This window comes from Crotalus tigris, unplaced genomic scaffold (assembly GCF_016545835.1).
Source record: "Crotalus tigris isolate CLP2741 ecotype Arizona unplaced genomic scaffold, ASM1654583v1 scf7180000023746.1698619, whole genome shotgun sequence".
In the NCBI taxonomy this organism is placed as follows: domain Eukaryota; kingdom Metazoa; phylum Chordata; class Lepidosauria; order Squamata; family Viperidae; genus Crotalus; species Crotalus tigris.
This window is the reverse complement of record NW_024100155.1, coordinates 109,876-121,931: the sequence shown is the minus strand read 5'-3', so window position 1 is coordinate 121,931 and position 12,056 is coordinate 109,876. Positions and strand designations below refer to the sequence as shown.

General features: G+C 44.5%; 1 protein-coding gene across 6 annotated transcripts in view; it reads left to right on the top strand.

Annotated features, from left to right (window-relative positions):
* Nucleotides 1–12,056, top strand: part of LOC120298121 (spermatid perinuclear RNA binding protein) — an 85,872-nt gene that overhangs the window by 33,466 nt on the left and 40,350 nt on the right. Inside the window, exon 1 of one of the 6 annotated variants that reach the window (XM_039321499.1) lies at nt 5,802–6,556. The exons of the other annotated variants lie outside the window; for them this stretch is intronic. The gene's annotated coding sequence lies outside the window, so the exon portion shown is untranslated. Of the gene's footprint in view, nt 1–5,801; nt 6,557–12,056 lie in introns of those variants that run through there. 6 annotated transcript variants of the gene reach the window in all.

The window sequence follows — 12,056 nt, the reverse complement described above, 5'->3', positions numbered from 1 at the left end:
TGGAATTCTGGGAGTTGAAGTCCACATGCCTTAAAATTGTCAAGGTTGAGAAACACTGCGAGTCTAACGTTTCCTTCACCAACTTTCCTGTTTACCTGAGATTTTCAGACAGGTGGTCCTTCTGTGCCGACATACCTGGTTTTTCAAGCAGCAAAGCTTGAAACGTCGATAGGAGCAAAACCTCAAAGGGAATCTGATCACGCCTTTTCCAGCTAATACATTTTTATGAACAGGCCGAATCTCGGCGTCATCGGCCAAACAGAACGGATTTACATACATTTCTCTAGCCGCCCTGGTGAAGTTTGCTCACAAAAAACGCCTCTTGAAATAAACGGGGCACGCTGAAAAAGCTGCCACCAGATGCTTCCTGGTTTTCGTCTCGGCGATCTTTTCCCACGTTTTATAGCCTTTCCAAAAAGCTGATTTAAATTTTGCTTTGGGAAGCTTCTTCCCCAGATGCATTTCCAAGCATGTTTGAAAGTTCCCCGCGTCTTCCGGGTCATTCGGATCAGAAAGATTCCATCTCAACGCAATGGTTTCTTCTCCAGTTTGATGAGACACTCCTGCTTTCCTGAAGAAGTTGTTGCATTTCCTTTTCTCTGCTTTCCAAACAGGTCAGCGGCCTAATCTTGGCTCCGATGGCTAGTTTAAAGATTAATGACTCTCCACTTAATCACCAGCCCTGGTTGGGTTGTCGTTTCTGCCCCTATGGTTTTATGCCTTCTCAAGATGAGATGCAAGCGTTCAGAAGCCCAGGAGCTCCAAATTGCAGCTGGCATCAGATGCCAGGTCTAATAGTGCTAGGCTGCAAGAACAGAGGGACAGAATCAAGATCACGCAAAGTGTTAATACCACTTTACAAAGCCTTGGTAAGGCCACACTTGGAATCCTGCATCCAGTTTTGGTCACCGCGATGTAAAAAAGATGTTGAGACTCTAGAGCAGTGGTTCTCAACCTTTTTAGTGCCGCGACCCCCAACCGGTCGTAAGTCGAGGACTATTCAACCGGTCGTAAGTCGAGGACTACTCAACTGGTGCAGCACCGTTTGCAGAATGGGACTTTGGGCGGGCTCAGCAGGGCAGAGACAGCCTGGACAATTCCTATTGGCTTTTGAAAGCCAATAGAATTAGACTCTGTTCAAGAGAGTCTATTCTATTGGCTTCCAAAAGCCAATAGAATAAAAGGGAGTAGCACAGCTAAGGAAAAGGGGTGAAAAAAATGGCAGACTGCATTGTTTGGCGACCCCCGTGAAATGGTCGTTCGACCCCAAATGGGGTCCCGACCCACAGGTTGAGAACCACTGCTCTAGAAAGAGTGCAGAGAAGAGCAACAAAGATGATCAGGGGACCGGAGGCTAAAGCATATAAGGAACGGTTGCTGGAATTGGGTATGTCTAGTTTAATGAAAAGAAGGACGAGGGGGGACAGGATAGCAGTCTTCCAATATCTCGGGCTGCCCCAAAGAAGAGGGAGTCAAGCTGTTCTCCAAAGCACTTGAGGGCAGGACAAGAAGCAACGGATGGAAACTAATCAAGGAGAGAAGCAACCTAGAACTAAGGAGAAACTTCCTGACAGTGAGAACAATTAACCAGTGGAACTACCTGCCTTCAGAAGTGGTGAATGCTCCAACACTGGAAGTTTTTAAGAAGAGACCGGACAGCCATTCGTCCGAAATGGTGTAGGGTTTCCTGCCTGAGCAGGGGGTTGGACTAGATGACCTCCAAGGTCCCTTCCAACAACATCATCATCATCATCATCATCATCATCATCATTATTATTATTATTATTATTATTATTATTATTATTATTATTATTATCATCAAGGAAAGGCTGCCAGAACCTCCTATGGCAGGCTAACAAGTCAAAAGCAGCCCCGCAATTTAATTTTATCTTCCTGCGTGCTCTTTTGTTAAATATTTTAGTGCATCCGGCTCGCCAGAGATTCATCTTTGCTTGAAAATGCACTTAAGAGAGTTTCTTATGCAGAATCTGTACATGCGATCAGCAATATTCCTTCCCCCCCCCTCCCTTTTTTTTTTCTTCCTCATTTCCGGAATGGGTTTTTTTTAGAGGCACTCGGTAGCCAAAACCATGTTAGTCAACAGCAAAACTCTTTCTATAACTACTTTGGGCTCATTGATTACTCATTGTCTAGAGTGCCAGAGGTGAGATTTATTATTTCAAGCGTTTATGTATTGCCTCGTAACAAAACGTTGGCGTTGGGGCAGTTCCCGGTAAACCTGGTTTAAAAAATGTAGTGCATTAAAGCTTGAGCGTTGCAATAACTCGCCAGTGAACTACTGGCAAGATATGTTTAGGGTTCTCTCAGACTGTTTCCCCAAACAGGATTTAAATCAGACTTTTTCAGTCTTGGCAGCTTAAGACAGGTGGACTTCAACTGTGGCTGGAGAATTCTGGGAGTTGAAGTCCACCTGTGGCCGAGATTGAGAAACGCCGATTTGGACACTCAAAACTCGGCCGTGGAAATATTTTTGGATGGCTGTGCGTCCCAAATCCTCCGTTACAGAAAGCTGGCTTGAGAAATCCTCATTTCACCACCATCCCTATTGCTTCTACCCCTTTCCCAAATGAGCAGATATTGTTGGCTTCTCCAAGAAAGAGAGCTTAAACATTTGGAGAATTACAAAAAAAAAAAAGATGTTGAGCCTTTGGCAAAAGTGCAAGGAAGAGCAACTAAGATGATTAAAGGCCTGGAGACTAAAACATATGAAGAACGGTTGCAGGAATTGGGTATGGCTAGTCTGGAGAAAAGAAGGACTAGGGGGGACATGATAGCAGGGTTCCAGTATTTTGAGAGGCTGCCACACTGAAGAAGGAATCAATTTATTTTCCAAAGCACCCAGAAGGCAAGACAAGAAACAATAGATGGAAACTAATCAAGGAGAGAATCAACCTGGAATTAAGGAGAAACTCCCTAATTAACCACTGGAACAGCTTGCCACCAGAAGTTGTGGGTGCTCCATCACTGGAGGTTTTAAAGAAGAGACTGGACAGTCACTTGTCTGAAATGGTATAGGGCAGTGGTTCTCAATCTTTTTAATGCCGCGACCCCCAACCGGTCGTAAGTCGAGGACTACTCAACTGGTGCAGCACCGTTTGCAGACTGGGACTTTTGGCGGGCTCAGCAGGGCAGAGACAGCCTGGACCATTCCTATTGGCTTTTGAAAGCCAATAGAATTAGACTCTATTCAAGAGAGTCTATTCTATTGGCTTTCAAAAGCCAATAGAATAAAAGAGAGTAGCACAGCTAAGGAAAAGGGGGAAAAAATGGCGGACTGCGTTGTTTGGCGACCCCCGTGAAATGGTCGTTCGACCCCAAATGGGGTCCCGACCCACAGGTTGAGAACCACTGGTATAGGGTCTCCTGCTTGAGCAGGGGGGGTGGACTAGAAGACCTCCAAAGTCCCTTCCAGCTCTGTTCTGATTCTGACTCTAAATTGGCTGTCGAGTCCATTTTTTTCTGAGTTCAGGAATAAGGCACCTGTGTGCTGAATTTATTATGTGGACAGTTTGATTAAATGTTGAGGTGGCTTGTTCTTTGGGCTGTTCTCCTCGTATTTTGTGTGCAAGCTTTTGTTCCAATTCCCCTGGGTTTATCCAGGCCTCGTCCCAAGAGCACCCAAAAATCATAGAATAAATTATTGCCGGCGTTTCAGTGCCAGCATGCTCATTGGAGCGAGGATGACCCAGATACAGGTCCCCCGCTGTGACGGATGCTGCTGGAGAGAACTTTGAACGGAGACCAGAAATTAAAATTACGGTGCAGAAGGAACCAGGGGGCTTTGTCGTTTGTCATTGGTGTGTGTTTGTGTGTGTGTGTGTGTACCATAAAAAACTCTCCCTGCCAAAGGGAGAAAGAGAGCATCTGTTTAAGCGAGGCAAGAAGGAAAACCAGCTTCCTGCTTTGAAGGGTCTCTTTTATTAACATCTGTCGGGAAGGCAGTGGCGCCCTTGATCTCCAAATGTAGAGACAGCTTCTTCCTCACGTGTTTGGGCCCAGCAGGTTGTGTGAGTTGCGGTAGAAAGCCATCTGTCCCCAAGCCCAAATCTGGGAACATCTGGCAGAAGACCAGCTCCTTCTTGGTGCTTCTCTCCATTGTGGCACTTCGTGGGGTTCAGCTCCTGTCTGGAAAGAGATGTCAGGTTGCTTTAGATGTCATTCCCACCAGGACACGGAGGTCGTCTGAAACGAGCCAGTGCCGTCACACTGTGAAATCTCCATCCCCTCCAAAACCCTAATAGGGCCACACCTGGAATGCTGCAACCAGTTTAGGTCACCATACTACAAAAAATATTTTGAAACTTTGGAAAAAGTGCAGAGAAGAGCCACTAAGATGATCAGAGGCCTGGAGATTAAAACATATGAAGAACAACTGCAGGAATTGGGAATGTCCAGTCTAGAGAAAAGAAGGACTAGGGGGGACATGATAGCAGTCTTCCAATATTTGAGGGGCTGCCACAAAGAAGAAGAAGGGGTCAACTTATTCTCCAAAGCACCAGAAGGCAGGACAAGAAACAGTGGATGGAAACTGATCAAGGAGAGAAGCAACCTGGAATTAAGGAGAAACTTCCTGACGGTGAGGACAATTAACCAGTGGAACAGCTTGCCAACAGAAATCGTGGGCGCTCCATCACTGGAGGTTTTTAAGAAGAGACTAGACAGTCACTTATCTGAGATGGTATAGGTTCTTCTGCTTGAGCAGGGGGCTGGACTAGAAGACCTCCAAGGTCCCTTCCAGCTCTATTCTATTCTAAGATGTCCCTTCTTTCCCTTTGTCTCAGTTGGCTTCCTCTGTGATCAGTGTCTCCACTTTATAGAGCTGGTGGACCTACTTGGAGGGCTTGAAATGGTTGGGTGATGTTCCTACAACAAGGGCTGGGTGGTGGTCAACTGATGTGAAGATGTCGTTTCATCTCTTATCATCTCTTACTTTCGCTTGGGGCTGTTCTTCTGCAGACAGGATAGATGTCCCAAAGGCGCTTTTCAAAAGACAACAGGACTTGACCAAGAAAGTCCACCTGCCGTTTGAAAAGCACCTTTGGGACAACCATGTCATGGACGATTGAGAAGCTCCCTAAACCAGGGGTAAGCAACCTTAGCTCTTTTATGACTCGTGGACTTCAACTCCCAGAATTCCTGAGCCAGCCGTGCTGAGGGGAAAGGGAGAGGTTGCCATGCTGGCTCAGGAATTCTGGGAGTTGAAGTCCACGAGTCATAAAAGAGCCAAGGTTGCCTACCCCTGCCCTAGACAGACAGGATAGATGCTTTCCATCACCCATCATTCTTTGTTGTTTTGGGGGGAAATGTGTAGAGGAACAGATCTACTTTTGGATGTAAGAGTGAGGCAGGAACTGGCTTCTTGTATTCCAGCTTTCTACTTACTTTTACTTAAGAAGACTTCAAGAAATTCAGGTTTCAGGCAGTTGACAAGATGCTAAAAGAAGTATCTGTGGGCTTCATCTTTGAACACAAGACTTCCTTACAAATTCCTTTGGACAAGGAATCAGGAGTGACTCGGAAGCCCAGGCTGAACACACCTCAACCCCAAAGGTGTAGTCCATGGATCCAAAATTGCTGAGATGGAGACTTTGCTTCCCTGGAATTTCTAAAGCAACTGCTACTACACCCACTGCTGGCTTCCCAGTTGTTTATACGATGTTGGGCTGTATTACAACATTGCTGTGGGTTTGGCCAAGTGACTGGATGGGCCACTTGCAAAGGAGTGGATGGAATGATGCAAGAGTGAGGAGCAGAGCTATTAAGAAGTGAGGTCACTGGGAAACGAGCATTTGTCCAAGGCTGTCTCAGCAGAACTGGTGGAGACAATGATGGCTGGAATGCTCGCCTTTTCCAAAACAGACCATGGATATATTTAGCCCAGGAATGTCAGGCTGAGCTTTGCCTGGTTCCTCTGCAGTCCAACAGGCTTTGAACCAGCCAGGGAGAGCGCCGATCCGCAGGTATTGCAGCAATTTAAGAGAGCCAGCAACAGTGAGGAGGAATTACACGCCGAGTGGTTAATTGTGCAAAGAGCAGGGATGGACGCACGAGACGGTCCAAAGTCCAGCTAGAGAAACAGGAGAGAAGCAAAACAACAATGCCAGGCTGGGAGGGAAAAGCAGGGCTCAAGACCGGCCTTGACGTGACAAAAGACTTGATACTGCAACCTCTGGAGCATCTCTCTGGCTGGAAGACCACATGAGTTGGCCTGATTTCGTTGTGGACTAGACGAAGGATTGGTCGTGAGATGGAAAAAGCTTTCTTCAGACACCTCTGAGTCAACGGTGTTTGCGCAAACAGGTTCAAAAGCAGCGTCCTGGATCCCTTCTGTGCTTGCCTTCCTGCTTGCGGAGAAGAAAGGCTGGTTGAGCTGGCTGGGTCAGATGGCTCCACCTTGCTGGCCAAGCAAGTTGCTGCTTAAATGCTCTTCATCCCTGAAATAAATCGGAAGGACGTAGCTGTGGGGAGGTAGAGCCCTGGCCTGGGTGAGGAAGAGGCTGCGGAGGGCCGGCAGCATCCAGAACCTTCAACAGAGGTAGGGTGGAACGTGAGAAGGTCCAACGGCTGGGTCTCTCCTACCGTGAAATTGAGCCAGGCACCTGAAAGCGCACCAGGTGTGGTGGTAGAAAGCTTTTAACGCTGCTTTTTGTATGTTCATTTATTCTTTTAATTTGTCAGATGATGGATGGAGACAGACAGACAGATAGATAGATAGATAGATAGATAGATAGATAGATAGATAGATAGATAGGTAGATAGATAGACAGAGAGGTAGGTAGATAGATGATAGATAGATAGATAGATAGATAGATAGATAGATAGATAGATAGATAGGGGTAGGTGGATAGATAGATAGATAGATAGATAGATAGATAGATAGATAGATAGATAGATAGATAGATAGATAGATAGATAGGTAGGTAGATAGGTAGATAGATAGATAGATAGATAGATAGATAGATAGATAGATAGATAGATAGATAGATAGATAGATAGATAGATGATGGATAGATGATAGATAGACAGAGAGGTAGGTAGATAGATGATAGGTAGATGATAGATAGATAGATGATAGATAGATAGATGTGGGTAGGTGGATAGATAGATAGATAGACAGATAGATAGAGGTAGGTAAGTAGGTGTATAGATAGATAAATAGATGATAGATACAGATGATAGATAGATAGACAGATAGATAGATAGATAGAGGTAGGTAGGTAGGTAGATGATAGATAGAGATAGATAGAGGTAGGTAGGTAGGTGGATAGATAGATAAATAGATAGATAAATAGATAGATGATAGATACAGATGATAGATAGATAGATGATAGATAGACAGACAGATCAAGCCTACTTTTTCTGTAGGAACTCAGGGTGGCAAATAAAACCTCTGGTTTACCACCCCCCACCCCCGTGATACTTGGTGGGCTTGAGGAGGAAACTGGCCAGTCTCATGAGCTTCCATGTCAGATTTGAACACGGGTCTTCTCATCCCTGGTCCAATCCTTTGGCAACTGATTTGAACATCTGGGGAAATAATTAACGTGGACTTTTTCCATTTGACTTGACTTTTCCGAAGTAAAAGCAGGATAAACAGGTAGATTTGAGATGGGCCTAGAAATGAAAATATTCGTCCCAGGGTCCAGTCATTTTGTGGCTCCCTGGTTGCAAGCAGTGCCTCAGTCTAACGAGAATCGAATCCACTTCGAATTTAAATGCAAACTGTTCCAACGTATCTCCGAAATAACTTTATTCCTCTAAAACATAAACACTTGAGTATAGTATTACCAATCTGCCCTTTGCTCTGAGATGATGTTTACATTTTGGAACTTGATATGGGAAAACGTGCCTATCACTAAATAGCGTGTGACCTAATTTAACGAGTTTATTTAACTTGTCTAGGTAGTAAAAAAAAAAAAAGAAGAATAATCCACATAGGTTTTATGTGGACAGGTGTTAGCAAATCATGTGTAAATGTGATCCAACCCACTTATAGAAATTATGCAACGTGACTCTCCATTTCAAGGGGTTGTGGGAAGGGGTTGTGATGTTTCTGCCTTCCTTCTGGTCCTTCATTGTTACCACAAAGATAATAGTAATAATAATAATAATAATAATAATAATAATAATAATAATAATAATAATAATAATAAACATCCACATCTGCCTGTCCCAGGTCCTGGGTAAGGACTTGATAGGTAGACAAAACGCCAAATCCAGTCTGAACATCTGGATGACTGTGCGATGATCCATAATAATAATAATAATAATAATAATAATAATAATAATAATAATAATAATAATAATAATAATAAAAGTTGGACGGGATCTTGCAGGTCTTCTAGTCCAACCCCCTGCTCAGGCAGGGAACCCTATACCATTTCAGACAAATGGCTGTCCAGTCTCTTCTTAAAAACTTCCAGCATTGGAGCATTCACAGCTTCTGGAGGCAGGTTGTTCCACTGGTTAATTGTTCTCACTGTTAAAAAATTTATCCTTAGTTCTAGGTTGCTTCTCTCCTTGATGAGTTTCCATCCGTTGCTTCTTGTCCTGCCTTCAGGGGCTTTGGAGAATAGCTTGGCTCCCTCTTCTTTGGGGCAGCCCCTGAGAGATTGGAAGACTGCTATCATGTCCCCCTCGTCCTCCTCTTCATTAAACTAGACATACCCAATTCCAGCAACCGTTCCTTATATGTTTTAGCCTCCAGTCCCCTAATCATCTTTGTTGCTCTTCTCTGCACTCTTTCTAGAGTCTCAGCATCTTTTTTACATCGTGGTGACCAAAACTGGATGCCGTATTCCAAGTGTGGCCTTACCAAGGCCTTGTAAAGTGGTATAGGTGGTAACAAGGTGGTGGATTGTGAGAAAGCCTAATATTTAATTTGAGTAAATAAAGCAGTTGATCACGCTTGGACGGTGAGCAAAAATCCCTGGTTGGCTTAGGTGTTCCTTTTCGAGACGGAATATTATTTCTCGCGGCTAGATTACCTTGCTTCTCGGTCCCTGGTTAACCTCTGCCAGTAGAGTTGATGTATCTTGCTAAGGACTTGTGTGCCTGCTTTGGACTGGGCTTCACACAGTCTTTGAAGCCACGTCCCATGGATAAACTAGGGCTCTGTTGTATTGTGAGGACCTGGCCAATGATGGATCATTCAGCAAACGGGGGTTGAACTCGCAGGGGTTTGTGGGTAGGTCTGTATTCAGCCGTTGCTCTGTGACTGGTTCTTCAGACATGGGAGATCCCCAGCAGATTCCCTCCCTCCCCCAAAGTCACTGCTTGTTACGGCCTATCTTGTCATGTATCACGATGCCCGATTGTGATGTGCACAGAGGTTCTCGATCAGCGAGAGCCTTTGCACTCTAAAGAACTCTCTGCCTTGTTTTCTTGCAGATGTGTCATTAGTCAGACTAGATGACTAGATGTTCCTAGTTTGGATAATGAAAAGTCTGCAAGAAAATAAGCAAGCTCGGAGAGTGCTAAGGATTCCCACAGTTCTCCTCCTCCTCCTCCTCTTCTTTGCAAACCCCACTCCCTTCCAGCATTGATGATGTTCCCTAGTTGGGTCATGAAACGTCTGCAAGAAAACAAGCAAGCTCAAAGAGAACCAAGGACCCCACAGTCGTCGTCGTCTTCCTCCTCCTCCTCTTTGCAAGCCCTACTCCCTTCTAGCACTGATGATGTTTCCTAGTTGGGTCATGAAATGTCTGCAAGGAAATAAGCAAGCTCAGAGACCATCAAGGAGCCCACAGTTCTCCTCCTCCTCCAGCATTCCAGTATTTGAGGGGCTACCACCAAGAAGAGGGGGTCAAGCTATTCTCCAAAGCACCAGAGGGAAGGACAAGAAATAATGGATGGAAACTGATCCAGGAGAAAAGCAACCTGGAATTAAGGAGGAATTTCCTAACAGTGAGGACAATGAACCAGTGGAACAGCTTGCCACCAGAAGTTGTGGGTGCTCCATCACTGGAGGTTTTTAAGAAGAGACTAGACAGTCACTTATCTGAAATGGTATAGGTTCTCCAGCTTGAGCAGGGGGCTGGACTAGAAGACCTCCGAGATCCCTTCCAGTTCTATTCTGATTCTGATATAGACACATGAGAGTTTGGCTAAAAAAACCAACAACTGCCTAGCTAAAAATTGAGATGGCGGTAAGCAGTTTTAATGTTCAGCAACTTTCTCCTAAACATACACAGATTGCCAACCGGTAGAGAATTCCACAGGCTGTTAATGGATTTATAGATGTCCGATGACGTATATTGCCAGTAACTCCATGCATGCACGTTTTTCCATAAACGTTAGAGAAATGCTTCATGCATTGAATAAAAGGCCTTACATCGCCCGCCCTTCAGTGTGAAAGCTGTGACTAACAAAGGACATATAAGGTATCACTGTACACGTCAAATTGGTGGACGGCTGCAATAACCGAACTCCAAAATCTGCATCAGAATTAAAGGATTTCTTAGGAAGGACATTATTTTTGTTTTCATTTTATTGCTTTGCTCTTTGTATGGTATCTCTTTCTTTCCTTCCTTCCCTCCCTCTCTCTTTCCTTCTTTTTCTTTCTTTTTTCTTTCCTTTTTCTCTCTTGCCTTCTCTTTCCTTCCATCTTTCCCTCTTTTGTTTCTTTTTTCCTTTTTTCTTTCTTTCCTTCTCTTTCCTTCCTTCCCTCTCTCCCTCTCTTTCCTTTTTCTTTCTTTTTTTCTTTCCTTTTTCTCTTTCCTTCTCTTTCCTTCCTTCCCTCTTTCAGTCCTTCCTTCTTTTTCTTTCTTTCCTTTTTTCTTCTCTTTCTTTCTTTCCTTCCTTCCCTCCCTCCCTCTCTCTTTCCTTCCTTTTTCTTTCTTTCCTCTTTCTTTCCTTCTCTTTCCTTCCTTCCTTCTTTCCTTCTTTCCCTCTCTCCTTCCTTCTTTTTCTTTCTTTCCTTCTCTTTCTTTCCTTCATTCCTTCCCTTCCTTTATTTCCTTATTTTTCTTTCCTTTTTCTTTTTTCTTTCTTTCCTTTCTTTCCTTCTCCTTCCTTCCTTCCTCCCTCCCTCCCTCCCTCCCTCCCTCCCTCTTTCTTTCTTTCTTTCTTTCTTTCTTTCTTTCTTTCTTTCTTTCTTTCTTTCTTTCTTTCTTTCTTTCTTTCTTTCCTGTGAACCGGCCAGAGTCTTTACGGCTGGTAGAAATCAATGTTATGCTGAGAGTACTTCAAGGCATCCCAAAATCGGTACAATAACCTTGTTTTCCTCCCTTTTTGAAAACTCTAAATAATGCAACAGGAGCCTAGTTGTGTCATACTTGAAAAGTTTTTGCTTGGAAATAACTTCCAAGTAAACATTAAGGGCTTTTGTGTCCGTTTTAGAATTGTCTTAACTTTCCTCGGAGGGTTGAAAAATGAGGAGGCTGAGATTATTTTGCAGGACTTGGGGGGAAGTTTAAGGAATTTAGGAGGTACTTGAGGTACTTACAGTGCTCTGGGTTCCTGTTTGGGCTTTTAACCTTCCCCGCCACCCCCAAATGTCGGTGGGTACCTGTGGCCGTCGAACAGTTAAATCTTCACCTTGGAAATCAAATCCGTTGAACGTAAGAGATTATCTTAGATTGCTAAGATTATCCTTGTGGGTTTCCTCCTGCAAAATTAATGTGTTCCAGGTGGTTGTCCCCGTCATTGGCTAAGTGTTTAAGATGGGCCTTAAATATTTCTTCTTTATGCAGTGTGTGTAGTGGGGGGGGGTGTTTCTTGATTTTAGGCAGCGGGTTGTGGGGGAGAAGAGGAATCTGAGGAAAGTTTCAAAGGAGCTGGAGAGAGAGAGCAGTTGGGGGGCCTTCAGAAGCTGTGGGAGCTTCATCCCTGGAAGCTTTCAGGAAGAGACTGGACTGTCATCTGTCAGAAACGGTGTAGGGTCTCCTGCATGGGCGGGGGTGGTGGTGTTGGACTAGATCAAGACTTTTCAACCAGTGGTACATGTACCACCTGTGGTACATTGGCAACTGGCAGGTGGTACGCGACCATCGTAGAAAAGTGGCGGGCGAGGGGAATGAGCTGAACCGGTGGCC